This window comes from Dendrobates tinctorius, unplaced genomic scaffold (genome assembly GCF_039654945.1).
Source record: "Dendrobates tinctorius isolate UK_male_01 unplaced genomic scaffold, ASM3965494v1 ptg000231l, whole genome shotgun sequence".
Taxonomy (NCBI): Eukaryota; Metazoa; Chordata; class Amphibia; order Anura; family Dendrobatidae; genus Dendrobates; species Dendrobates tinctorius.
Window position 1 is genome coordinate 20,276,386 of NW_027361898.1, and position 25,211 is coordinate 20,301,596.

At 46.3% G+C, this 25,211-nt stretch overlaps 1 protein-coding gene across 2 annotated transcripts in view; it reads right to left on the reverse strand.

Moving 5' to 3' along the window:
* The window catches only part of SLC7A3 (solute carrier family 7 member 3), a 45,702-nt gene extending 41,780 nt beyond the window's left edge, over positions 1-3,922 (reverse strand). The window contains exons 1-2 of one of the 2 annotated variants that reach the window (XM_073556145.1): positions 3,798-3,869; positions 228-355 (exon numbers count right to left, since the gene is read on the reverse strand). The gene's annotated coding sequence lies outside the window, so the exon portion shown is untranslated. Of the gene's footprint in view, positions 1-227; positions 356-3,797 lie in introns of both variants that reach the window. The other variant, XM_073556144.1, reaches the window with a different exon arrangement.
* Positions 3,923-25,211: the final 21,289 nt, after the last annotated feature.

The window sequence follows — 25,211 nt, forward strand, 5'->3', positions numbered from 1 at the left end:
ATGGATGAGTTGATTTAACAGGAAAAGTGGAGCAAGCAAAAATAGAAGAGAAAAAAAAAAATATAAAATAAGATATCGGCCTCAGCCATGCCAAAAGAGTTCTCTATAGAATCTAGAAAGGAGGGAGATCTTAAAGGCTGGATACAACTTTGAAAATCATATTGCTTCAAATGTATCAAAAATGAAGGAACTTTGCAGGCTTTGAGAAACAGATATGCCATAGTCACCTGTTTTAGGTCCACAGCTCCACTGCAGATTTGCATTTCTCCTTACAAATAGTCATCTCACAAGGAGATGTGTACTGGAAAGATTACAGTTGTTTTGTTTGTGGTCTTGTCATGGAAGCGCACAGGAGCTGGGAAACAAAACGGTAGGGGGGGGGATTTTTAAGCTACCTTCAGGTGTCATTTTACAAATATTACATTCCTCAACCAAGAATCTGCAAAAACCCTAGTCCATGCCCTCATCAACTCCCGCCTTGACTACTGCAACCTCCTGCTCTGTGGCCTCCCCTCTAACACTCTCGCACCCCTTCAATCTATTCTAAACTCTGCTACCACACTAATCCACCTGTCCCCCCGCTATTCCCTGGCCTCTCCCCTCTGTCAATCCCTGCACTGGCTCCCCATTACCCAAAGACTCCACTTCAAAACCCTAACCATGACATACAAAGCCATCCACAACCTGTGTCCTTCATACATCTGTGACCTCGTCTCCCAGTACTTTCCTGCACGAAACCTCCGATGCTCACAAGATCTCCTTCTGTACTCCCCTCTTATCTCCTCTTCCCACAATCGCATACAAGACTTCTCTCGCACATCCCCCCTACTCAAACACTCTACCACAACATATCAGACTCTCGCCTACCATGGAAACATTCAAAAAGAACATGAAGAACTACCTCTTCCGACAAGCCTGCAACCTGCAGTAACCACCAATTGACCAAACCGCTGCACGACCAGCTCTACCCTCACCTACTGTATCCTCACCCATCCCTTGTAGACTGTGAGCCCTCGCGGGCAGGGTCCTCTCTCCTCCTGTACCAGTCGTGACTTGTATTGTTTAAGATTACTGTACTTGTATTATGTATACCCCTCCTCACACGTAAAGCACCATTGAATAAATGGCACAATAATATTAGATATTGCATAAATTAGTTGCAATTCAAATTTTGCCAGCACTTTAACAAAGGCATCCAGTAGATTGCATAAAGAAATCACATGAAAAACAGTTAGTAAAGCATAAATGTGGATAATTGAAGAGATAAGTTCAAGGGCTCCATTACACGTCTGAACTGCAGCCATAAATGACCGGTTATGGGCTACACAGATGCTGACTGGAAGCCGTGTAACAGCCCGTAGACAACCTGCACTTATGATGGGCACAGAATGACCAGTAGTGGATCCTTCTTCGCTCATAGGATGTAACTTGTTCTTGGCAGCACAGATCCTGCTTACACAGGACTATGTGCTGCCGAGAATATTTTTAAGCCAATCAAAAGCTCATTTTGCCCAACTAATTAGAAAACCACTGCCAGACTCCTCGTTTTGGGGCATATCTCGGAGAACATGAGGATTAGCAGTAAGAAATTGTACATGCTGAATCCTTATATCACTCGACATGTGTTGGAGAACAATCGTGAGGCCCCCATACACAGATGACAAATTGTGTTACCCTAATATGTATGGGGACCTTTATCCTTATTTCACTGCCCCACAGGAGGAAGAAAAACCATCCGCACTGTGAATGCTGGCTGACAGACTGGCTCTGACGACAGTCTAATGTATAAGGGCGCCCTGGACAATTTATTGGCAGGGGAAATATCGAACCGCCATGTCTGATTTCATTGCCTGCAGGCGATAAGCCGCGGCCAGATATGTGGAGATGGCCCTCTTATAGGGAACACAGGAGCACTCTGTTGAACAAGCTGTCCTGTATATTGGGGTGTCTGTTGAGACGGCTGATTGGACTGTTCACTCGACAACCATGTCGTAAAATGTGAGTTTGAGTCCTGCTGTAGGGTAGAATGGTGGCTCAGTAGTTAGCACTGCAGTCTTGCAGCGCTGGGGTCCTGGGTTCATATCCTGCCAAGAACAACATCTGCGAGGAGTTTGTAGGTTCTCCCCATGATCATGTGGGTTTCCTCCAGTTTCTTCTGATACTAACAGACAGATGGGAATCTAGATCATCATCACTGTCCCCATTGGGGCTCGTAATGTCTGTAAAGTGCTGCAGAATATGATGGACCTATATAATAGAGCACAATAAATAAGGTTTGTCTGAGGTTAGGATATTCAGTCAATGTAGACCATGGACAGGCCTCATGATTACAGCAGGGGAATGAAAGTTGATAATGACATGATCGGGATCGGTGTATCGTCAGATCGCCACCTGATCTGGGTCATTTCCCACGATTGCAGATTCTTTATCAGATAGATGGATTCCGTGCGGGTGCTGAACAGATGCACCAAACAATACGTTCCGAGATTAACAATACAACTCGCTAGTTACAAGGAATTGGCCACCAATCCTTGCGGTTCCTACACACCCAAGGCCTAATTGTCAGCATTAGTTAGTAGGATTTGTATATGGCACCCCCCACCGTGCACACAGGTGTGCGATCCTTGGCTCCAGTGTGCATGCGCCCGTGGTCACCGGACTCCGACAGTTGTTACATGGGCGCGTTTGTAACACTAAAGTCCAGATACATAATGGTCATTCAGTGGCCCCCAAAACATAACAGGTTTATTTTAATCTGGTTTCCAATCCATGCCACGATCTAATGCCGACTGCCCAAAAACAAAAACGCTCATTTTACTGGTGAAGTGATCGTCTGTGCTGCACAAGAGCATCATTTTCGGCAGCACGTCACCCTGTGTAAACTAGACTCATGCTGTCAAGAACAACGGCAGCCTGTGTGCGTGGAGTGATCGCCTACAGATTGATCAGGGTAACATCTAAAGCCGGGCAGCCTTGGGTAGAGAGCCGGTTGTGGCTGGTCATCATCAGGCGCCAAATTGCGGATGAGATCCGAGTGCTGATCCCTGTGCTCGTCTGTATTGGGGATGAGCAGGGGAACCGTCTCCAATACTGGAAACCATTAGAGCCGAGATTTGTGGCCACACGGAGCTCAGTGGGGAGCGAAAATACGCCACGGCTGTAGCCCAACACTGGTCTGTGCGGCACCCGATGGCCAAAGCTATAGGACAGGGATAGAACTCTATCAATGGGGAGAAGGGATAAACAGACATCAGTGGGAAGGGGAGGACCACACTTTCCAAGGAGGACAACCGCGGCACCCGGCTGAGTGGTGTAGGCTGAAGGCGATGTCCCCACCAGTGTCACCACGCTCACATGGGGCCGCTCGGTGGCACGGCGCAGAGCTCAGCGCTGTCAACGAGACCTCACATAACAGACACTGACATTGGACCAGAGGAGGGTGAGGAAAGCTCCTAATGTCAGGAAATTTTCTGCAGGGACCAAGCCCCTGTAATATAGAGAATGGGGCCGATACTGGGGGAGTCCTAGAAGATCGGTGCAACCTGACAGGTGACGACCACCTGAGAGATTCTACTAGACTGGCAGACGTGATGGGAAAACTCCAAAGACCCCTCTGCCCAGTGCACACTGGGGGATCACCATGTAGCAGATCACTAGATCCCCAGGACGCGCGCCTTCCGAAGCGCTCAGTCCCTGCCAAGAAGTTTATGAGAGGGAAACGCACGCGTCGGTGCCGCCACCGAGCCCCAGTGCCGCGGCCGCCCGTGCCCCTCCCTGGCCATGCCGGCAGCACTTACCGGCGCCTCTGGGTTTCCCGCTCAGCTCTGACTAATGAATTGAATAGAAAGTCCGAGTCGGGGGCTCGGCTGCAAGACTATATGATGTCAAGGTCATGTGACCAGTCGTGGGCGGAGTCCAGCTCCGTGGCCAATGACAGCCCACCGCCCCATCACATTCACATTGCAATTTACACGGGACGTCTGTTTTGCTGCGTTTTTATTTCGCGGTATTTTCGTGAAGCGCACGGGGTTTTAGGAAAGACAAAAATCAGGACGAAAACTCATCAATGACAGAAAGCGACATTGCCGGAGCGGAGGAGTCCCGTGTGGAAACGATGGCGGACATCTCATCACAAACAGGACTGCATACACACGGCCGTGGATTTCTGCACGGATCGCAGGGTGCACAGAGGTTTAGGGGCAGAAAGGCTCCAAATCCTCCAAAATGTGCAGTTTCTGCTCCACAAATGCAGCAAAAACACCGCGGCCCCGATGCATCACAGGGATCAATAAACGCATTAAGAGTCACAACTTTTTGGAACAATGCAGAGTCTCTAAAAAAGGAAAAAAAAAAATTGCAGCTTTAGAAGTTTCTCCAAGACAGATTTAACTACCAGGACGGGTGCGAACGGTCATGGCGACATCTCATCCGATTCATGATCAGGACCGCGGCGCTTCATGTGCCACAAATCTTACTCCAGTCACTGACCAGAGTAGGACGTGTCCTGAGGCCCTTTCGGAAGCACCAGATTCATTAACAGGCGTGCACCTCAAAAAATCAGATGCCCCTCATCAAGACCAAGGGAGAAATGCTCAGTGTGCACATGCCCTAAGGGAACGATTAGGGTGTGTGCACACGTTGCGGATTGCTGTGCAGATTTTTCCACGCAGAAACTGCAGGTCAAAAGCCACGCGTTTTTCCTGAGGTTTTTACACCTGCGGATTCCTATAAAGGAACGGGTGTAAAAACGCTGCGGAAGCCGCACAAAGAATTGACATGCTGCACGGGTTTTTCCGCAGCATGTTTCCCATAGATTAGCATTGTACTGTAATCTGCAGCGGCAAATCCGCAATGTGTGCACATACCCCTATACAGGAGGTTGGTGGAGCAGTTTCTGCTCATGGACAGCAGCTTCAACCCACTTCCTATTCCTTTCCATGAAATAACAAAGTCGCAGATGACGCACATCCTGCTGTTTTACCCCAAGCAGCATGTGGGTTCTTCAGGCATTTCTGCCAGGAGAGAAAAAAAAAAAGAAAGCTACATGTGAACAAACTGTTATGTTGTAAAATCTAGAACCCAGAAAAAATTTTAATGTGACGCACAAAAAAAAAAAAGCTCATAGGATGGGGACATCATACCAAGAAACCTATGCTGTGTATTGGGGACATTTACCTGCCTATTGGGGACCAATGCTGCCTATTGGGACATTTACCTGCCTATTGGGGACCTGTGCTGCCTATTGGGGACCTATGCTACCTATTGGGACATTTACCTGCCTATTGGGGACCTATGCTGTGTATTGGGGACATTTACCTGCCTATTGGGGACCAATGCTGCCTATTGGGACATTTACCTGCCTATTGGGGACCTGTGCTGCCTATTGGGGACCTATGCTACCTATTGGGACATTTACCTGCCTATTGGGGACCTATGCTGTGTATTGGGGACATTTACCTGCCTATTGGGGACCTATGCTACCTATTGGGACATTTACCTGCCTATTGGGGACCAATGCTGCCTATTGGGGACATTTACCTGCCTATTGGGGACCTATGCTACCTATTGGGACATTTACCTGCCTATTGGGAAATTTACCTGCCTATTGGGAACCTATGCTGGGTATTGGGGACATTTACCTGCCTATTGGGGACCAATGCTGCCTATTGGGGACATTTACCTGCCTATTGGGGACCTATGCTGTGTATTGGGGACATTTACCTGCCTAGTGGGGACCTATGCTGCCTATTGGGACATTTACCTGCCTAGTGGGAAATTTACCTGCCTATTGGGGACTTGTGCTGCTTATTGGGGACCTATGCTACCTATTGGGACATTTACCTGCCTATTTGGAAATTTACCTGCCTATTGGGGACCAATGCTGCCTATTGGGGACATTTACCTGCCTATTGGGGACCTATGCTACCTATTGGAACATTTACCTGCCTATTGGGAAATTTACCTGCCGATTGGGAACCTATGCTGCGTATTGGGGACATTTACCTGCCTATTGGGGACATTTACCTGCCTATTGGGGACCAATGCTGCCTATTGGGGACATTTACCTGCCTATTGGGGACCAATGCTGTGTATTGGGGACATTTACCTACCTAGTAGGGACCTATGCTACCTATTGGGACATTTACCTGCCTAGTGGGAAATTTACCTGCCTATTGGAGACCTATGCTGTGTATTGGGGACATTTACCTACCTAGTGGGAAATTTACCTGCCTATTGGGGACCTATGCTGTGTATTGGGGACATTTACCTGCCTATTGGGGACCAATGCTGCCTATTGGGGACCTAAGCTGTGTATTGGGGACATTTACCTACCTAGTAGGGACCTATGCTACCTATTGGGACATTTACCTGCCTAGTGGGAAATTTACCTGCCTATTGGAGACCTATGCTGTGTATTGGGGACATTTACCTACCTAGTGGGAAATTTACCTGCCTATTGGGGACCTATGCTGTGTATTGGGGACATTTACCTGCCTATTGGCGACCAATGCTGCCTATTGGGGACCTATGCTGTGTATTGGGGACATTTACCTACCTAGTGGGAAATTTACCTGCCTATTGGGGACTTGTGCTGCCTATTGGGACATTTACCTGCCTATTGGGGACCTATGCTGCCTATTGTGGACATTTACTGGCTTATTGGGGACCTATGCTGCCTATTGGGGACATTTACCTGCCTATTGGGGACCTAGGCCGCCTATTGGGACATTTACCTGCCTATTGGGACATTTACCTGCCAATTTGGGACATTTACCTGCCTATTTGGGACTCTCGCATCACACCAGTCTGAGCCTGAGGTAAAAGTGGAGTGCCACCAATATGGGCACTGGTGAGACTGCATTGATGGGCACTGATCAGGCTGCATTGATGGGCACTGATCAGACTGCATTGATGGGCACTGATCAGGCTGCATTGATGGGCACTGATCAGGCTGCATTGATGGGCACTGATCAGGCTGCGCTGATGGGCACGGATCAGGCTGCATTGATGGGCACTGGTCAGGCTGCATTGATGGGCACTGGTCAGGCTGCATTGATGGGCACTGGTCAGGCTGCATTGATGGGCACTGGTCAGGCTGCATTGATGGGCACTGGTCAGGCTGCATTGATGGGCACTGGTCAGGCTGCATTGATGGGCACTGGTCAGGCCGCATTGATGGGCACTGGTCAGGCCGCATTGATGGGCACTGATCAGGCTGCATTGATGGGCAGTGCAGTCTGTATGTCTCTGTGTGGGCAGTTTTATTGCTGGTATATTGTTTTTGTAGCGCTCTATATATATTGGTATTTTACTAATAGCAATTTGGAATCCCTAGGAAACAATGATATCAAGAAAAAAATAAATTTGACTCGAAGTGTTGGATATTCAAAGAACCCTTTGAAAACTTGGTAAGTTTCTTGATTTAACTTTACTTCTTCATTTTAAATATTGTATTTGTTCCTGTTTTGTTGTTTTGCTTCAAAATAAGTTATGGTATGTGCAGTGGGCATAGGAATTTGTTCATAGTTTTTTTTAAACTATATTCCAGCCCTCCAATGGTCTGAGGGACCATAATCTGGCCCCCTGTTTAAAAAGTTTGAGGACCCAGCCATAGTCTCTGGTTCTGTATGGGGTGGTCCCTTATGTAGCGTCCTCTTATATACAGTGCTTTCTAATTATTACATAGGATCATGTCTTGTTAAATATAGCACCATCCCTTACGTAGCGTATTCTCGCTATTATTAATCACAGCACTCCATCTACAGATATACCATAATATATATATATATATATATATATATATATATATATATACACACATATACACACATATATATACACATACATATATATATATATATATACACATATACATACATACATACATACACACACACACACACGTCTAATCTCTTGGTTGCCATAAAAGGAGGGGGCCCAAACACATTTATTGCATGGGGCTCTATGCTGTCAGTGTCCGCCCCCGATCCTAGGTAATTTTTTTTTTTTTACCCAGGTCAGGGTAAAAAGAAAATTTATATATGATAAATGTATATAAGGAGAGGGGAAGAAAAAAAAAAGTTTGCCTTTTGTATCATTTTGCTATGGCCAGTCAGCATTTGTCTGGCCAATTCGCACTAGTTTTTACAAATCTCCCCACTGAATTCTGTACACAATAATGTATAATTCTGTAATGCAATACTCCCAATAGCATCTAATACCTTACACCTAATTTTTAAAGCAGTGAGTACACATCTTTTGGTCAGGACCTGGGGCTGTGGTAGTAAATGGTCCAGCAGGGCTGTCCTCCTCCCTTCCCAACCACACTACGCTACGCTCCGGCCTCCTGATGACACCAGGGGAAGGGTTGCATCATGCAACTTGCACAGAAGATTGTTGCATCAGATCTTGAGGAATAACTTTCGGCCGGCTATGATCTTGTCTATTTTTACGGCACCTTAAATAGAAACAGACGACCATTTACAGATCAAGTATGGTAATCCCTAAACAGTTACTTACAACATATCGGCAAGTTACTAGAGCAGCCCCAGTGTGATTGTTTTTTGTAACTTCAGCCTATTTAGGTAACACTGACCGCTATATAGATATTGCAACACAGGAGAACTAAAGAAGTTATTGAGAAGAACGAAAGTTCAATTATACACACTTTACCCCTTTACAAAATGCATCATTAAAAGGGGATTTCTGATCTAAGGGATCGCTCACACTAGCACATATAATCGGTATGCTTCAGTGGTTTACAGAGCATGAGGGGAACTCCGTTTGGTTAGTTAGTTAGTAGACATACTGTACATATATACAATGTTGGTAATACATGTTATTCCAGTGGTATACTGAAATACCCTATACATGACTACTTCTGTAATTAAGTTTTGTTGTAATTTTTTGGAACACCCTGTGAGTCAACAGTGTGCCATCCACCAAGGAAAGGTGAGAAGGGAGGGAATAAGGAAGGGTGCGGTCTTGGTTTCGGAAAATCCGATTTCCAGTAAGTAATCATCATTTTTCCCCCATTCCCCACAGCAGCACCATGAAGAGAGATTAGAGAAATTAGCGCTGCTGACACTTGTAGTTTTGCACATAAAAACTTACGGTATGCATAGGGCGGCTCCTCATTATTTACTGCAATGGAATATGAGTTCAATACTGGTTTATGATCATTTTGGCATTTTTTGCTTTAATATGAGTGGTTGCTTTTATGCTATAGTCAAATTAACCAGTGCTTGTTGCATGTTTTTGAGCTCATCTGCTATTGCAGTAGGTTTAAACTAGCTGCTATATATAAATCACCAAGTTTCACATTGATATAGACTTTTTCCTGTTATATGTCAGCCACAGCCACTGGTGTGACTAACTAGCATCCATTATATTGTTAAGTATTTGTATGTAAATAAATTTTATTTTGATACATTCTTTATACATTCCTTGTATCCTTGTTTTTTTTTATAAGGGTATTAGGGTTTTCAGTTTTCACGGAATGTGACCCAGTTGTGAGGTTAAAGGGGTTGTCCACTACTTTACATTAACCCCCCAATGTATCTCCCCGGGTCTCCTAATGAATTTTGTAAATACCTCATGTTGCCTATACTGCCTATGAGTGGTGCTATCGCTGGCCACTCACAGGCAACACGTGATCCCCGGTTGCAGCCGGCTCTTGCTTCCGCTGACTTACCGACAAGTGCTGGCAGCAGCCGGGGTCCCTCTTCATCCTTACGCGCTAGCTGCCAGGCTGTGGGCGGAGTTATCCCCCCTTGTTACACTCGGCATACACCGCACGCCCATTTATTGAGAAAGCGCGCGATGGATGCTGGGTGTGAGTCACGCCTGACTTGCCGTGACGTCAATGCTGGGTCACGTGCTTCCCGTGAGCGGCCGCGGATCACGTCGCTCACAGGAAGTATAGGCAGCATAAGGTGTTTGCAAAATTCATTAGGGGACCCCGGGGGGATACATTGGGGGTTAATTTAAAGTAGTGGACAACCCCTTTAAAGACTAACATGTATGTAAACAAGCAAAATGCTGCCTGTTCATCAAGTGACTGGATTGGTTATGCCAGAACAAAAATCATTGTTCTCAGCAGCACATCACCCAGTAAATACTGCAGATATGCTGCTGATAACATAGTACTGTATGGGGACAGATTGATCTACTAGTGACTGTTCTGCCCCCATCATTGTTCCTCAGCCGATGTAAAGAGGCTGGGAAACAAGCATCGAACATCTTCAAAATTGTCGATCACTCTCGTTTAGCGGCCTTAACTCAGCGCAAGTGTCTGTGTGATGGTACAATATGTTTAGTATTTGGGGCCCCATTTTAAACTTTTGCCCAGGGCCCCACTGTCTAAAACTGGCCCTGCTCATATGAGGAAGAGTTAGATAGGATGGTAAGGCACATTTCCACATATTTGGCACTATCCATTACCACATCACCTTTATCCGATGGTTTGATGACAATTGCAATATTGTCATTCAAACCATCTAAATACCTCCTTACTGCAGATGACAAATTGAGACGAGTGGTAGCATATTTAGGATCTAAATCGTTCATTTCTTTAGTCACTAATTTCTGAAAAATCTCAATACTCCCAAACTCATTTGATGGGGCAACAGTGTATTTTTTGCCTTTAGGTCAGAGAAGGCACCTTCTCCAATGGCCCCACTTCCTTCCTCCAAAAGTTCCGTAAGTAGCTAATTATGTGGAAATGTTTCCGTTCCATTTTTTTGATCAATTCGGAAACAGATCTTCACAATTTCCCTATCTTTTCTTCAGCAAGAAAATAAGTTTGTCTCTTTTGCATCCAACAGAATTCCTAAGAAAATCTGCCTTTATTCTGGTTTTAATTGTGATTTTTTTAAAGTTTATTATCCATCCTAGAGAGCACAGTATCTCGCTGACATGTTCCACAGCTTGTTTGCATTTGGCTTCTAACTTCCCCGGGATGAGTAAAATGTCTCATATATTCTGACATTTCTGCCACTATCTTTGTGAAGGCTCTTGGGGCCATAGATAGGCGAAAGAGGAGTACCTGTAATTGTAAGTGTGTTAAGCATCCCTGTACGTTGACTACCACCCTGAGTTTGTTTTGATGGCTTTGAAAAATAGGCTCATGGTAGGAGTCTCTGAGGTCTATAGTAGCCATAAGCCATCCTGGAAACAACAGTTTGACTGTTGACTATAGTTTCCATTTTGAAGTGTTTGGGTACTAAAAATTGATTTAGACCTTTTAGATTTAGGATTGCCCTGAATGATTGGTCTGTTTTTTTCCATTGAAATAGGGGACTGTAAAACCTCTTTCTTTCTTCTCCTTTTGGCACACAAGTTAGAGTCCCTTTCTTTATAAGGGACCTTATTTCCTCCTCCAGGGTGTTTTTATTTACCCCTAGATGCTGATCCTTCATAATTGCAAATCTTTCTGGGTGGGCGAGAGAAAGTCTAGTTTTAGACCTTCCCTTATGGTGTCTAATATCCTCGGGCTTACAGAAAAACTTTCCCAGATGTAAGGTTCGGCCAGGACCGTAGTGACGGCCGAGGACACCTGGGCATCAGTGTCCTGGCCTCCCCTCACAGAAATATATTCTCTTTTAGTCGGCATATCTGCACCTTCAGGTCCAGCTCCTTCATATTCCCTTTTCTGCTGTGGGAGATTCCCTCCGGATGAGGCAGGATAAACTGAGATAGTCTAAATCAACCTCAACAATAACATCTTTACTGGTTCCATTACACAGCACATCCAAAAACTTCACATTCTTTACAATAGGCTTCACAAAACAATTTTTTTTTTTCCTTTCCCTGTGTTACTCTCGTGATCACAAATCGCTGGCCCGGTTCGGACCGTCCCTGATGGTTCCTCAGCAAGCTCTCTGTGCAGCTCTACTACAGGTATCCTTCTCTCAGTCCGTTTCACCTCGGACTCAAGATCACTAATCTCCGGAGTTTAGAGCCACTGAAAGAGTACTGCCTTTGCACCACGTTTTTGCACCGTCCGGCCACATTTTACCCCCATTTTTTCTTTTAGGGAGTCCTACAGAGCTTTCTTTCCCACAGTGACGCAGAACAGTCCCACAATTTTTCAAGATGGCGCAACATTTTTTTTTTTTTTTTACAGTTCAGTTCAAACGAATCCGCGACGGGTCTCACACCGCTGTAAACATGGCCTAGTTCCATGCCCGGTTTTGGACCATAGACTACTCTGCAGCTACAGAGCCCTGGAACAGCCCCAAAAAAAAGGCAGCATAAGACTGCAACATTGACGGAAGTGGGTTCTGTGCACTTGGGCCGAACAAGGAAAGTCCAACTTTGCATTACTACTGGCCACAGATCCGGTTCCCTGTACCTGGTGGCTATACGACAGGTCTAGAGGACCACTTTCTGATCCATACAACAGGAATACGGGCCGACCCCTCCGGGACAGGAGCAGAGGTGTACTTACCACTTCGATACAGCATTCTGCAAGCACCCGTCCAGCGACTTATCTTCTTCCGTGCCTGCAGCTGCACGGTCTGGTTCCCAGAGATTTAGTGCCATTCCAGGCCTTTCTTCCAGCACGGGTCCCTCCGGGGCAGTCACTACTTCCGGTCCTCCAATTTCCGACTCCCAGCAACTTTGCTCCAGTCTCTGATAAGACTGCATCTCCCTCTGCGACGACCCCGGTTGCCGTAGAAGCCCAGACTCCACCGGGAAAAGCTCCGCTCCCTACTGATAATCTGACTCCGGAAGAGGGTGTCCTGTTCATATTTCTCCAGTCCTCCGGCCTTCTCTGGTAAGTGTTGATGTACACAGCTGTACTTAGACCTTTCTTCAATGCCCCACCCATGTCTCCGTATAGCGAGGTAGTCGTATCCTGCCGACTACGCCAAATGTAAGGTTCGGCCAAGACTGTAGTCAAGGTCGAGGACACAGAAACATATTCTTCTTTAGTAGGCATACCTGCACCTTCAGGTCCAGCTCCTTAATATTCCCTTTTCTGCTGTGGGAGATTCCCTCCAGATGCAGGATACACAGACACAGTCCAAATCAACTTCAACAATAACATCTTTACTGGTTCTGTTACACAGCACATCCAAAGACTTCACATTCTTTACAATAGGCTTCACAAAACAATGTTCCTTTTCTTTCCCTGCATTACTGTTGTGATCACAAAGCTCGGGCCTGGGTCGGACCGTCCCTGATGGTTCCTCAGCAATTTCTCTGTGCAGCTCTACTACGGGTATGCTTCCCTCGGTCTGTTTCGCCCCAGACTCAAGATCATTACTCTTCGGAGTATAAAGCCACTGAAAGAGAGTACTGCCCTTCTCTTCTGCACCACATTTTTACTGTATGTTCTTACTGTTTCCATGGGGTCCCTTGACCGTTTCTCCCCGGTTCTAAGGGTTTCTGCCCAGACAATGAATTGCCACATACCGAGTCTTCCAAACTGTTCTAACCCCCTGCTTTTCTATACCGTAGCTGTGGATGGCTGAGGTTCACTCTCCTAGTTGCGTGACTGCTGTGCCGTCCTGGGCCTATAGCCCACGTGGACGGTTAGGGCACCCCTAGCCCTCTGAAATGTACTATAACTATGCACAACCTTACCATGCAGCAGCCCCTCCTACAATTAACCATGTGTTTACTTGGTGTTCTATCTACGAACTATGTGCACTAAAATGTCCCATCTAGTGGCCAACAGGTGAACTACACTTTCCCTAAAACTAGTGCAAATAAAACATACTTTACTAAAAAACACAATACATATTTACAAGAAACTAATACACTCAAAGTGTAGCAATACCATTATCGCAAGGCAGTAAGTGGTAGCACGTGATCATCTGGCAGTACCACTCAAAAAAAAAAAAAAAAAAATTATATATATATATATATATATATATATATATATATATATATATATATATATATATATTGGCACATTAGTATATGGGAGGGGGGAAACATTTCAAGATAGGTGGTGACCATGGCGACCATTTTGAAGTAGGCCATTTTGGATCCAACTTTATTTTTTTTCAATGGGAAGAGGGTCATGTGAGAAACTTATTGAGAATTTCCCAAGAAAAAGTATTAAGTTACGTACCGGTAACAGAGTTTTTCAGAAGCCCATGACAGCACCACGAGATAGGGGATCCGCCCTTCAGGAACAGGAAACCTACAGACAAAAAGGCGGCACCTCTCCCACGCATCAGTTGGATTACCGAGCTTGAGAGGCTACCATGGTTAGTGGCACAGCATATATACAATATATACAATCTATACATCCTATTTACAATTTATATATAAACTTTGCTCCAATCTAAGGCAAATCCGTGAAACAAACTTCTAAGAGGAAGGAGTGCACCCCTATACGTGAACAAGGGAGGGAACTAAGGGTGCAGTCATGGGCTTCCGAAAAATACCATTACGGTACGTAACTTAACACTTTATTCGGGCTCCCATGACAGCACCACAAGAGAATTACAGAGATGTAAACTAACTTAGGGAGGGACTACAGCCTGCAGCACCCTTAGCCCAAAGGAGAGATCTGACGAGGCCCCCATATCTAACCGATAGTGGTTAAAAAAGGTGGAAGGAGATGACCAGGTGGCCACCTTACATATCTGGTCAATTGCCACTCCAGATCTCTCCGCCCAAGATGACGCCATGGCACGAGTGGAATGCGCCCTCAGGTTCTGTGGAGCTGGACCGCCACCTGCTGTGTAAGCCAGAGAGATAGCCTCCCTAATCCACTTTGCTAACGTGCGTTTTGATACTCTAAACCCTTTCTTAGGACCTTGGAAGGATAAAAATAATGCGTTCTTTCCTCCAAGGATCAGTAGCCGCTATATATTCTAGTAGGCATCTTTTAACATCTAGCGCATGAAGCTTCTGCTCTTTAGGGTTGGTAGGAAGGAAGGGAGAACTCTCTTGTGTCCTGTGAAAGTGTGATGGTACCTTGGGCAAGTATGCTGGGTCTGCTTTTAGGATTACTCTATCATGTAAAAACTCTGTATAAGGGGGCAACCTGGAAAGTGCCTGTATATCACTTATCCTACATGCAGATGTTAGTGCCACCAAAAAAGCTGTCTTAAGGGATATTATCTTTGGCGAGGCCGAATCCAGAGGTTCGAATGGCTTCTCTGTCATAGCTGTAAGGACTAAATTTAAGTCCCATGGTATACATTTATCCCTGTGTATGGGTCTGGATCTACTAGCAGCTTTGATGAATCTAGTCACCCAGTAGTTGCTGGCAATAATAGGGCCCCCAGGGCTGAAACCTGCACTTTTAAAGTAATCGTGGAAAGACCCAACTCTAGACCCCTCTGAAGGAATTCCAGAATTTGCTTCGTGGGTATTCCATCCCTGAGATTAAACTCAGAGGTGGACAGGAATCGCCTCTGGGTTCTAGCATAGATCTTTGTAGTAATCTGCTTCCTGCTCTTCAGAAGGGTATTAAATTTTGGGAGAAACCTCTATCCCTCATCAGTGCCCTCTCAAACTCCCCGCCATCAAATGGAGTCCCGTTACTTGCGGATGGTTGACTGGCCCCTGGTAGAGAAGATTCGGAAGGTTTGGCAGTACCCAGGGATCGCATACTGACATGGTATGCCGAACGTCTGTGGAGAAAATCCTATCTACATGAAGATTTCATCCATTATAAGTTTATGCTTCGAACATACAACACTGCCCTTCACATCTCCAAACAAACCTATTTCAACACCCTCATCACCTTACTGTCTAATAACCCAAAATGTCTCTGACACTTTTCATTCTCTACTCAACCCAAGAGTACAGGCCCCAACCACGGAGCTCCGAGCTGACGATCTGGCCAATTACTTCAAAGAAAAAATTGACCAGATCCGACAGGAAATTATCTCCCAATCATCTCATACCATGCACTGTCCTCCCTCCCCCACTGCATCTAGCTCGCTCTCTGATTTTGAACCAGTCACAGAAGACGTAAGCAGGCTCCTTGCATCTTCATGCCCAACCACATGCACCAGTGACCCATGTCCGTCACATCTCCTCCAGTCCCTTTCCCCTGCCGTCACCCCTCACCTAACTAAAATATTGAACCTCTCTCTCTCTCTTCTGGTATCTTTCCCTCCTCATTTAAGCATGCCATCATACATCCACTACTTAAAAAACCATCCCTCGACCAAAACTGTGCCGCTATCTATAGACCTGTCTCTAATCTTCCCTTCATCTCTAAACTCCTGGAACGCCTGGTCCACTCCCGTCTTACCCGCTATCTCTTTGATAACTCTTCTCGACCCTCTCCAATCCGGTTTCCGCTCTTTACACTCTACTGAAACTGCCCTCACTAAAGTCTCTAATGATCTACTAACAGCTAAATCAAATGGTCATTACTCCATGCTAATTCTCTTGGATCTCTCTGCAGCATTCGACACTGTGGATCATCAGCTCCTCCTCACTATGCTCCGTTCCATTGGCCTCAAGGACACCGTTCTTTCCTGGTTCTCCTCCCATCTCTCTGACCGCTCCTTTACTGTATCTTTTGCTGGCTCCTCCTCCTCTCACCTTCCCCTTACTGTTGGGGTTCCTCAAGGATCGGTTCTAGGTCCCCTCCTCTTCTTCTTGTACACTGCCCCTATTGGTCAAACAATCAGTAGATTTGGTTTCCAGTACCATCTCTATGCTGATGACACCCAATTATACGCTTCTTCTCCTGACATCACGCCAGCCTTTCTAGAAAACACCGGCAATTGTCTAAATGCTGTGTCCAACATCATGTCCTCACTATATCTGAAACTGAACCTGTCAAAGACTCAACTCCTTGTGCTTCCTCCCTCTACAAATGTACCTATACCCGACATTGCCATTTCTGTGTGTGGTTCCACTATTACTCCCCAGCAACATGCCCGCTGTCTTGGGCTCATACTTGACTCCGAGCTTTCCTTCGCCCCCCCACATTCGATCACTGGCTCGCTCTTGTCATCTGCACCTCAAAAACATCTCTAGAATTCGACCTTTTCTTACTTTTGACTCTGCAAAAACTCTTACTGTTTCTCTTATTCATTCTCGTCTCGACTATTGTAACTCTCTTCTAATCGGTCTCCCTCTTACCAAACTCTCCCCTCTCCAATCTGTCTTGAATGCTGCAGCCAGGATCATATTCCTCACCAATCGTTACACCGATGCCTCTACCTTGTGCCAGTCATTACACTGGCTAGTCATCCACTCCAGAATTCAGTATAAACTTATTACCCTCACCCACAAAGCCCTCCATGGCTCAACACCACCCTACATCTCCTCCCTTGTTTCAGTATACCACCATACCAGCACCCTTCGCTCTGCTGATGACCTGAGGTTAGCATCCTCAATCAGAACCTCCCACTCCCTTCTCCAAGACTTTACACGTGCTGTCTCAATTCTTTGGAATGCACTTCCCAGGTCAATACGATTAGTCCCCAGTCTCCACAATTTTAAGCGTGCCCTGAAAATGCATTTATTCAGACTGGCCTACCGCCTCAAAACATTAATCTAATCTATCCCTGTGTGGCACAGCCAAAAGTTTTACCATAACCAGGTTCCCCACATCATGTTCCCACATGCTTTATGCATCCATTAGCCCTCTGTGTCTGTACTGTTACACACTTAACATTATGGCTGGTCCATACATCAGGGCAACTGTTACCACCCACCTTTCATGTCTACCTCTTTCCTCAGACTTTAAGCTTGCGAGCAGGGCCCTCATTCCTCTTGGTATTTGTTATAATCTATGTGATTGTTATGCTGTAATGTCTATTGTCTGTACAAATCCCCTCAAACGTAAAGTGCTGCGGAATATGTCGGCGCTATAGAAATAAAAATTATTATGGTCCTTAACCATGCGAACCAGGTCCTCCTGGGCCAGAATGGGGCAATTAATATGACCTTTGCTTGATCTTCCCTGATCTTCCTCACCACCAGAGGTAAGAGGGCTAAAGGGTGGAAAGGCATATGCCAGGGCAAAATCGCATTTTATTAGGAAAGCGTCCACTGCCAGCGGATTTTCCCTGGGGTTCAGAGAGCAGAAGTTTTTTACTTTCCTGTTTTCTTTGCTGGCAAAGAGGTCTACCTCCGGCTGACCCCATCTTTGGACAATCTGATTGAAAACGTCCGTGTTTAAAGCCCATTCTCCTTGCCTTAGTGCCCTGCGGCTTAGAAAGTCTGTCTTTGTGTGGTCTTTCCCTCTGATATGGAGCACAGTTAAAGATTGAAAATTTCTCTCTGCTATTTGAAATAGACGTTCTGTTATCCGCATCAGGGCCCCGGAGCGTGTTCCACCTTGGTGGTTGATATAAGCTACTGCTACCTGGTTGTCCGAGAGGATCCTCACATGATGACCCTGTAGGTACATACACTGTGTTCCAAATTATTATGCAAAAAATAATTCCTCATATTTTCTCTAAATTACCTATACGAATTGCAGACATTGTTATTTTCCAGTCATCTAATATTTTAGTATAATTGCAATATTTTTGAACAAACTGCCTATGAAAGTGTATTTTTAAAAATAATAAACACCCAAAATGCATGTTCCAAATTATACACAGCAGAGTTTTCAACCTTTTTATTTTGACCAAAAAAATGGTCAATTGTGAAATTATAAGCATTATCAGCTTATTATTTTCAAGTCAAAACTTTATTCTAGGTGATGTTACATTTGCACATAGGACCCCTTGTTCGAAAGAAGCTTCTGAACTCTCTCGTCCATTGAATGTCAGTTTTTGGATGGTTTGTGCTTCAATTGTTTTGCATGTGGACAGAATACCCTCCCAGAGCTGTTGCTTAGATGTGAACTGCCTCCCGCCATCATAGACACTCCTTTTGATGATGCTCCAGAGGTTCTCAATGGGGTTGAGGTCAGGGGAAGATGGTGGCCACACCATAAGTTGTCCTCCCATAGCAGCCAGAGATGCAGATGTGTTATTTGCAGCATGAGATGGTGCATTATCATGCATGAAAATGATCTTGCTGCGAAAAGCACAGTTCTTCCTCTTGAACCATGGCAGGAAGTGCTGTTTTAGAAACTCCACCTAGATTATGGAGTTCATCTTTACCCCTTCAGGGATCCTAAAGGGGCTGACAATCTCTCCCCCAATGATTCCAGCCCAAAACATTACTCCACCTCCTCCTTGTTGGCGCCTTAGCTGTGTTTTCATGGGGTGTCCATCAACCAGCCATCCTCCACTCCATCCATCTGGACCATCGAGCGTTGCACGGCACTCATCGGTGGACAAAACAGTTTGGAAGTCAGTCTTCATGTATCGCTTGGCCCACTGGAGCCGTTTCTGCTTGTGTGCAGTGGATAGAGGTGGTCGACAGGATGGCTTATGCACAGCTGCAAACCTCTGAAGGACCCTGCATCTTGTTGTTCTGGGGACATTGGAGGCACCAGCAGCTTCAAAAACTTGTCTGCTGCTATGACAAGGCATTTTTGCAGCTGCTCTTTTAACCTGACGCAATTGCCTGTTGGAAAGAGTCCTCAATTTTTCCTTATCAGCAAGCACACATGTGTGCTGGGAATCAGCTACATACTTCTTGATTGTGCGATGATCGCGATGAAGTGTCTTGGCAATGTTGATTGTAGTCATGCCTTGACCTAAATACTCCACAATTTGTTGCTTCTCAGGAGCCAACACATCCTTTTTCTTTCCCATTTTGGCAAAAAATGTAGGCTGCTTAATAATGTGGAACAGCCTTCCTAAGTAGTCTTGCCTTTATTTGGACACACCTGCCAAACTAATTTGCACAGGTATCTGCAATTGCTTTCAGTGATATAAAGAGCCCTGACACACATCACAATCAATGACTTTAAATGACAAACAAAAAAATTCTAACCTTATCACTCCTATATTCTTTTTGCATAATAATTTGGAACACAGTGTAATGAGTTTTTTAACTGTCAACTCAATCGTCAACAGCTCCCTCTGGTTAGACGAGGTCTCCATTTTAGAGTCCCATTGTCCCTGGACCACTATGTCCCCCATGTGGGCCCCCCAACCCGAGGGGCTAGCACCTGTGGATATTATACGGGTTATCTGCGTCACCCAGGGCACCCTGAGGATAAGTTGTTCTTGTCAAGCCACCATCTAAGATGTTAGGGTCAAAGGGCTCAATGATATCTGACCTTGTAAAGACCCCTCTAAGGCCCTGTCGCTAACTAGGACGTCCTTCTGAAGGGATCTAGTGTGAAATTGTGCCCACCTGACTGCTGGCATACATGAGGTCAGAGAACCTAACAGTGACATGGCTTGCCTGAGGGTCATGGAGGGTTTATCAAATCGCCCGAAGTACCTGCTGTTGTATGTGTTCTAACTTATCTGATGGCAGAAGACACTGCTGGGTTTCTGAATTTAACAGTAAGCCTAGGAATTTTTGGACTCTTAGGGGCTGAAATCGGGATTTCTCGTAGTTTATTATCCACCCGAGGTGTTCTAGTCTGGACTCAGTCCTTTCTATCTGAGATAAACAATGGTCCACCGAATTTCCCACAATCAAAAAATTGTCTAAGTACGGAACAATCAGGATATCAGCCTCTCGTAGATGAGCCATGACTTCGGCCACTATCTTCGTAAATACCCGGGGGGCTGCTGAGAGACCAAAAGGGAGAGCCCTAAACTGAAAATGATAGATTAAACCGTCCACTGACACTGCCACTCTCAGGAACTGCTGGAAGTCTGTGTGGATAGGCACATGATAGTACGTGTCTTTCAAATCCATGACTGCCATGAAACACCCTTTAAACAATATCTTTATTGCTGAACTGATCGACTCCATCTTAAAGGTTCAGTTAACCAAGAATTCATTAAGGGAACGTAAATTAATAATGGTCCTGAATGATTTATCTGGCTTTTGGATCAGGAAAAGGGGAGAGTAGAAGCCTCTACCTCTCTCGGATTCCAGAACCTCCACCAGGACATTTTTTAGGCGTAGACTCAAGACTTCTGCTTCTAAAGCAGTTTGTTCAAGTGGCGAACATAAGGGAGTTAGTTTAAAGCTATCTCGAGGAACATAACTAAACTCCAGCTTGAGTCCGGTGGATATTACGTTCCGCACCCAGTCACTATTGGTAATCTGTAGCCATGCTGGAAGGAAGGCTGACAGTCTACCCCCACGGGAATCGCTAGTCATTGTCCAGGTTTCTTTCGCTCTCTTGAAGAACGCCTGAACATAAAGCCCGTACCTCTCCTTCTATTCTCCCATCTGGGACGGTCTCTATTAGGTGATAGGTTGCGCCTTCTTCCCTGACCGAATCTCCTTCTATTGAACCAGCATCGGTAGGATGCAGACCACAGGTTCGGGAACTTCTTGTCGTCCCTGGCTTTATCCAGCAACTCATCCAGGACTGTTCCAAACAAATATTCTCCTTCGCACGGGATAGTGCAGAGTTTTGACCTAGATTGGATGTCTCCCGGCCAGCACTTTAGTCACAGGGTTCTACGAGCCGCATTAGAAAGTCCTGCTGCCGTAGCGGCCATTCTAACTGCATCAGCTGAGGCATCCGCTAGGAAGGCTGCGGCCTCCTGGATTACTGGTAGGGCACCCAAAATTGTCTGTCTAGGCATCCCCTGTTTTAATTGAGACTCCAGTTGGTCCAACCAGACCATCATGGACCTGGCCATACATGCTGAGGCTACTGCTGGTCTGAGGGAACCGGCTGCCATCTCCCAGGTTCCTTTAAGGAAGGTGTCTGCCTTCCTGTCTAGGGGGTCTTTAAGGGTCCCCATGACCTCGAAGGGTAGTGAGGCTCTTTTTGATGCCATGGCAATTGCCGCATCCAATTTAGGGGCTTTGTCCCAAGTGCTAGCTGTCGGATCATCAAAGGGGTATCTACGTTTGAAGGCTGGTGGTAGTGAACCTCTCTTATCTGGTTTCTTCCATTCTCTACGAATTAGTTCCTGAATCTTTTCGTTCAAAGGGAAGACCCTTCCCCTTTTCTGATCCAGCCCTCCCGAACATGACACCCTGCATGGATAACTGTGGTTTGGGCTCCTCCACCTCCATTGTTCCTCTCACGCCTTTACCAGCTTGTCCACCCGGTCTAGCGGTAGACAGAACCGACCGGAATCCTCTTCCTCCGAGGAGGACGAGGGGGATGAGCCAGAGGAGTCCTTATGTCTCCTCCATTCCACCGAGGAATCTGACTCCAAAGGGTCCACAACCCTTGAGCTTCCCGCCTGGGACAGGGATTTTAGGGTTTCTCTCATTTCTGCCCCATGTCTTTTAGGCTTGCAGCGATTTTAGGCGATTCGTCTGCCACCATCTGCTGGATACAGGGGGGACACAACTTTTTTGGGCATGAGTCCGGTAGTGGGAATGCACAGAGAGTGCATTACCTGTGTTTTGCCTTACTCGTGGCCTTCTTCCCCTGAGAATAAAAAAAATAGAGGGAGGCTCTATCACTGAGCGAACATTCACGTAGCTCACTTACCAATGCAGCAGTCAATGCTCCCGTCCGTCTGGAGGAGCTCTTACGACTGGACTGGTCACTCCATTTGGCATGCTCCTTGCTGTCCAGTGATTCTTTTTTCTTTTGATTGATCTGCCGAAGGTCTTCTAGGGGCGGCAGCGATGCTTGTCGCTGTCGCTCTTCTTGTTCGCTCTCCATCATTGCGTGCAATAATGTGGCCAGAAGCATGGAACCCCCCTTGGGCCCTGCTTAAATACCCCTCCTCCAGTCAGCAGACATGCCGCGCCCCCCCGATTGGTCTCCTACCCCTCAGCTGGTGCAGCTATCGGTTGCTGAGTCGGCATTTACCGGGCGCTTGTTCCGATGGGCGCCACCATCTTGGATTCTTCGCGCCTGCGCAGTGGCGCCGCTGACCCGGAAGTGTACGCGGCTCCGCCCCTGATGTCACCGCGGCCCAACCCCCTACGTCACCTCAGCCCGGCCCCTAACGTCACCGCGGCCTCGCAGACACTTCCTGTTTATCAGGGAGTCACGCGGGACGCCCAGGCATCTTCCTGCAGCGCCTCCGGGTCCCGGACCGCTGGCAATACCGACCCCAGCTAGGAAAAGCAGCACATCATCTGCGTATAAAGCTATTTTTTCCTCTATAGGTCAATATTTAAACCCCCTGACCAAGGCTGCCTTTCTAATGGTCTGTGCCAGGGGCTTCACCGCCAATGCAAAAAGCAGCACTGACAGTGGACACCCCTGTCTGGTCCCCCAATGAAGAGCAAATTGTCTGGATGTCTGCCCATTAACCCTGACCCTAGCAGTTGGGGATGTGTACAACAGCCGTATCCACGATATGAAGGTTGATCCAAATCCCAAGCACTCCAACACCTTCCAAAGATAACTCCATTCGATACGGTCACATCCAACGATACTACTACTCTACGACCCCTGTTATCCGACAGCAGCTGCATGTTAAGGTAGAGTCTACGTATGCTTATCGCTGTAGACCTATTCGACATAAATCGAGATTGATCGGGGTGGACAAGGTCTTGCACCACACTCATTAATCGATTGGCCATAATTTTGGCCACAATTTTTACATCTGCCGTCAGCATCGAAATGGGTCTGTATGACTGCCAAATTCAGGTCTCTTAGGGATGACCACTACCACAGCCTCCCTCATGAACAACAGCAGTGCACCACACTCCAAAGCCTCCTCGACGACTGCCTTTAGTTTAGTTGCTACCATCTTAACCAACTGTTTATAGATCTCTCCCAGAAGGCAGTCTGCCCCCGGAGCCCTATTTGTCAGACATTATAGCTATTTCAACCTCCTCTTGTGTTACAGGCTCTTCCAATCTCCTCCTGTCACTCTCTACAATCCTAGGGAGTCGACCGCCCCAAGAAACCATTCCATCTCTGTAGATGAGGCTCCTGACTTAGAAGTATATAGCTGCTTGTAAAACCGACTAAACTTCCAGTATATCTTCTGTATCCACCACCTACATCCCCTCATCCGTCTTCACCTTGCATACAAATGAGGATTCCCTCTGTGCTGTCGCCACTACTGATAGCAAATGCCCCACCCTTTCTCCCTCATCTTAGAATTGTGCCTTTTGGAAAGATAGAGATAGATATATATATATATATATACACTCACTGGCCACTTTATTAGGTACACCTGTCCAACTGTGTGTTAAGACTTAATTTCTAATCAGCCAATCACATGGCGGCAACTCAGTGCATTTAGGCATGTAGACATGGTCAAGACAATCTCCTGCAGTTCAAACCGAGCATCAGTATGGGGAAGAAAGGTGATTTGAGTGCCTTTGAACGTGGCATGATTGTTGGTGCCAGAAGGGCTGGTCTGAGAATTTCAGAAACTGCTGATCTACTGGGATTTTCACGCACAACCATCTCTAGGGTTTACAGAGAATGGTCCGAAAAAGAAAAAAAATCCAGTGAGCGGCAGTTCTGTGGCCGGAAATGCCATGTTGATGCCAGAAGTCAGAGGAGAATGGGCAGACTGGTTCGAGCTGATAGAAAGGCAACAGTGACTCAAATTGCCACCCGTTACAACCAAGGTAGGCAGAAGAGCATCTCTGAACGCACAGTGCGTCGAACTTTGAGGCAGATGGGCTACAGCAGCAGAAGACCACACTGGGTACCACTCCTCTCAGCTAAGAACAGGAAACTGAGGCTACAATTTGCACAAGCTCATCGAAATTGGACAGTAGAAGATTGTAAAAACGTTGTCTGGTCTGATGAGTCTCGATTTCTGCTGCGACATTCGGATGGTAGGGTCAGAATTTGGCGTAAACAACATGAAAGCATGGATCCATCCTGCCTTGTATCAACGGTTCAGGCTGGTGGTGGTGGTGTCATGGTGTGGGGAATTTTTTCTGGGCACTCTTTGGGCCCCTTGGTACCAATTGAGCATCATTGCAACGCCACAGCCTACCTGAGTATTGTTGCTGACCATGTCCATCCCTTTATGACCACAATGTACCCAACATCTGATGGCTACTTTCAGCAGGATAATGCGCCATGTCATAAAGCTCGAATCATCTCAGATTGGTTTCTTGAACATGACAATGAGTTCACTGTACTCAAATGGCCTCCTCAGTCACCAGATCTCAATCCAATAGAGCATCTTTGGGATGTGGTGGAACGGGAGATTCGCATCAGGGATGTGCAGCCGACAAATCTGCGCCAACTGTGTGATGCCATCATGTCAATATGGTCCAAAATCTCTGAGGAATGCTTCCAGCACCTTGTTGAATCTCTGCCACGAAGAATTGAGGCAGTTCTGAAG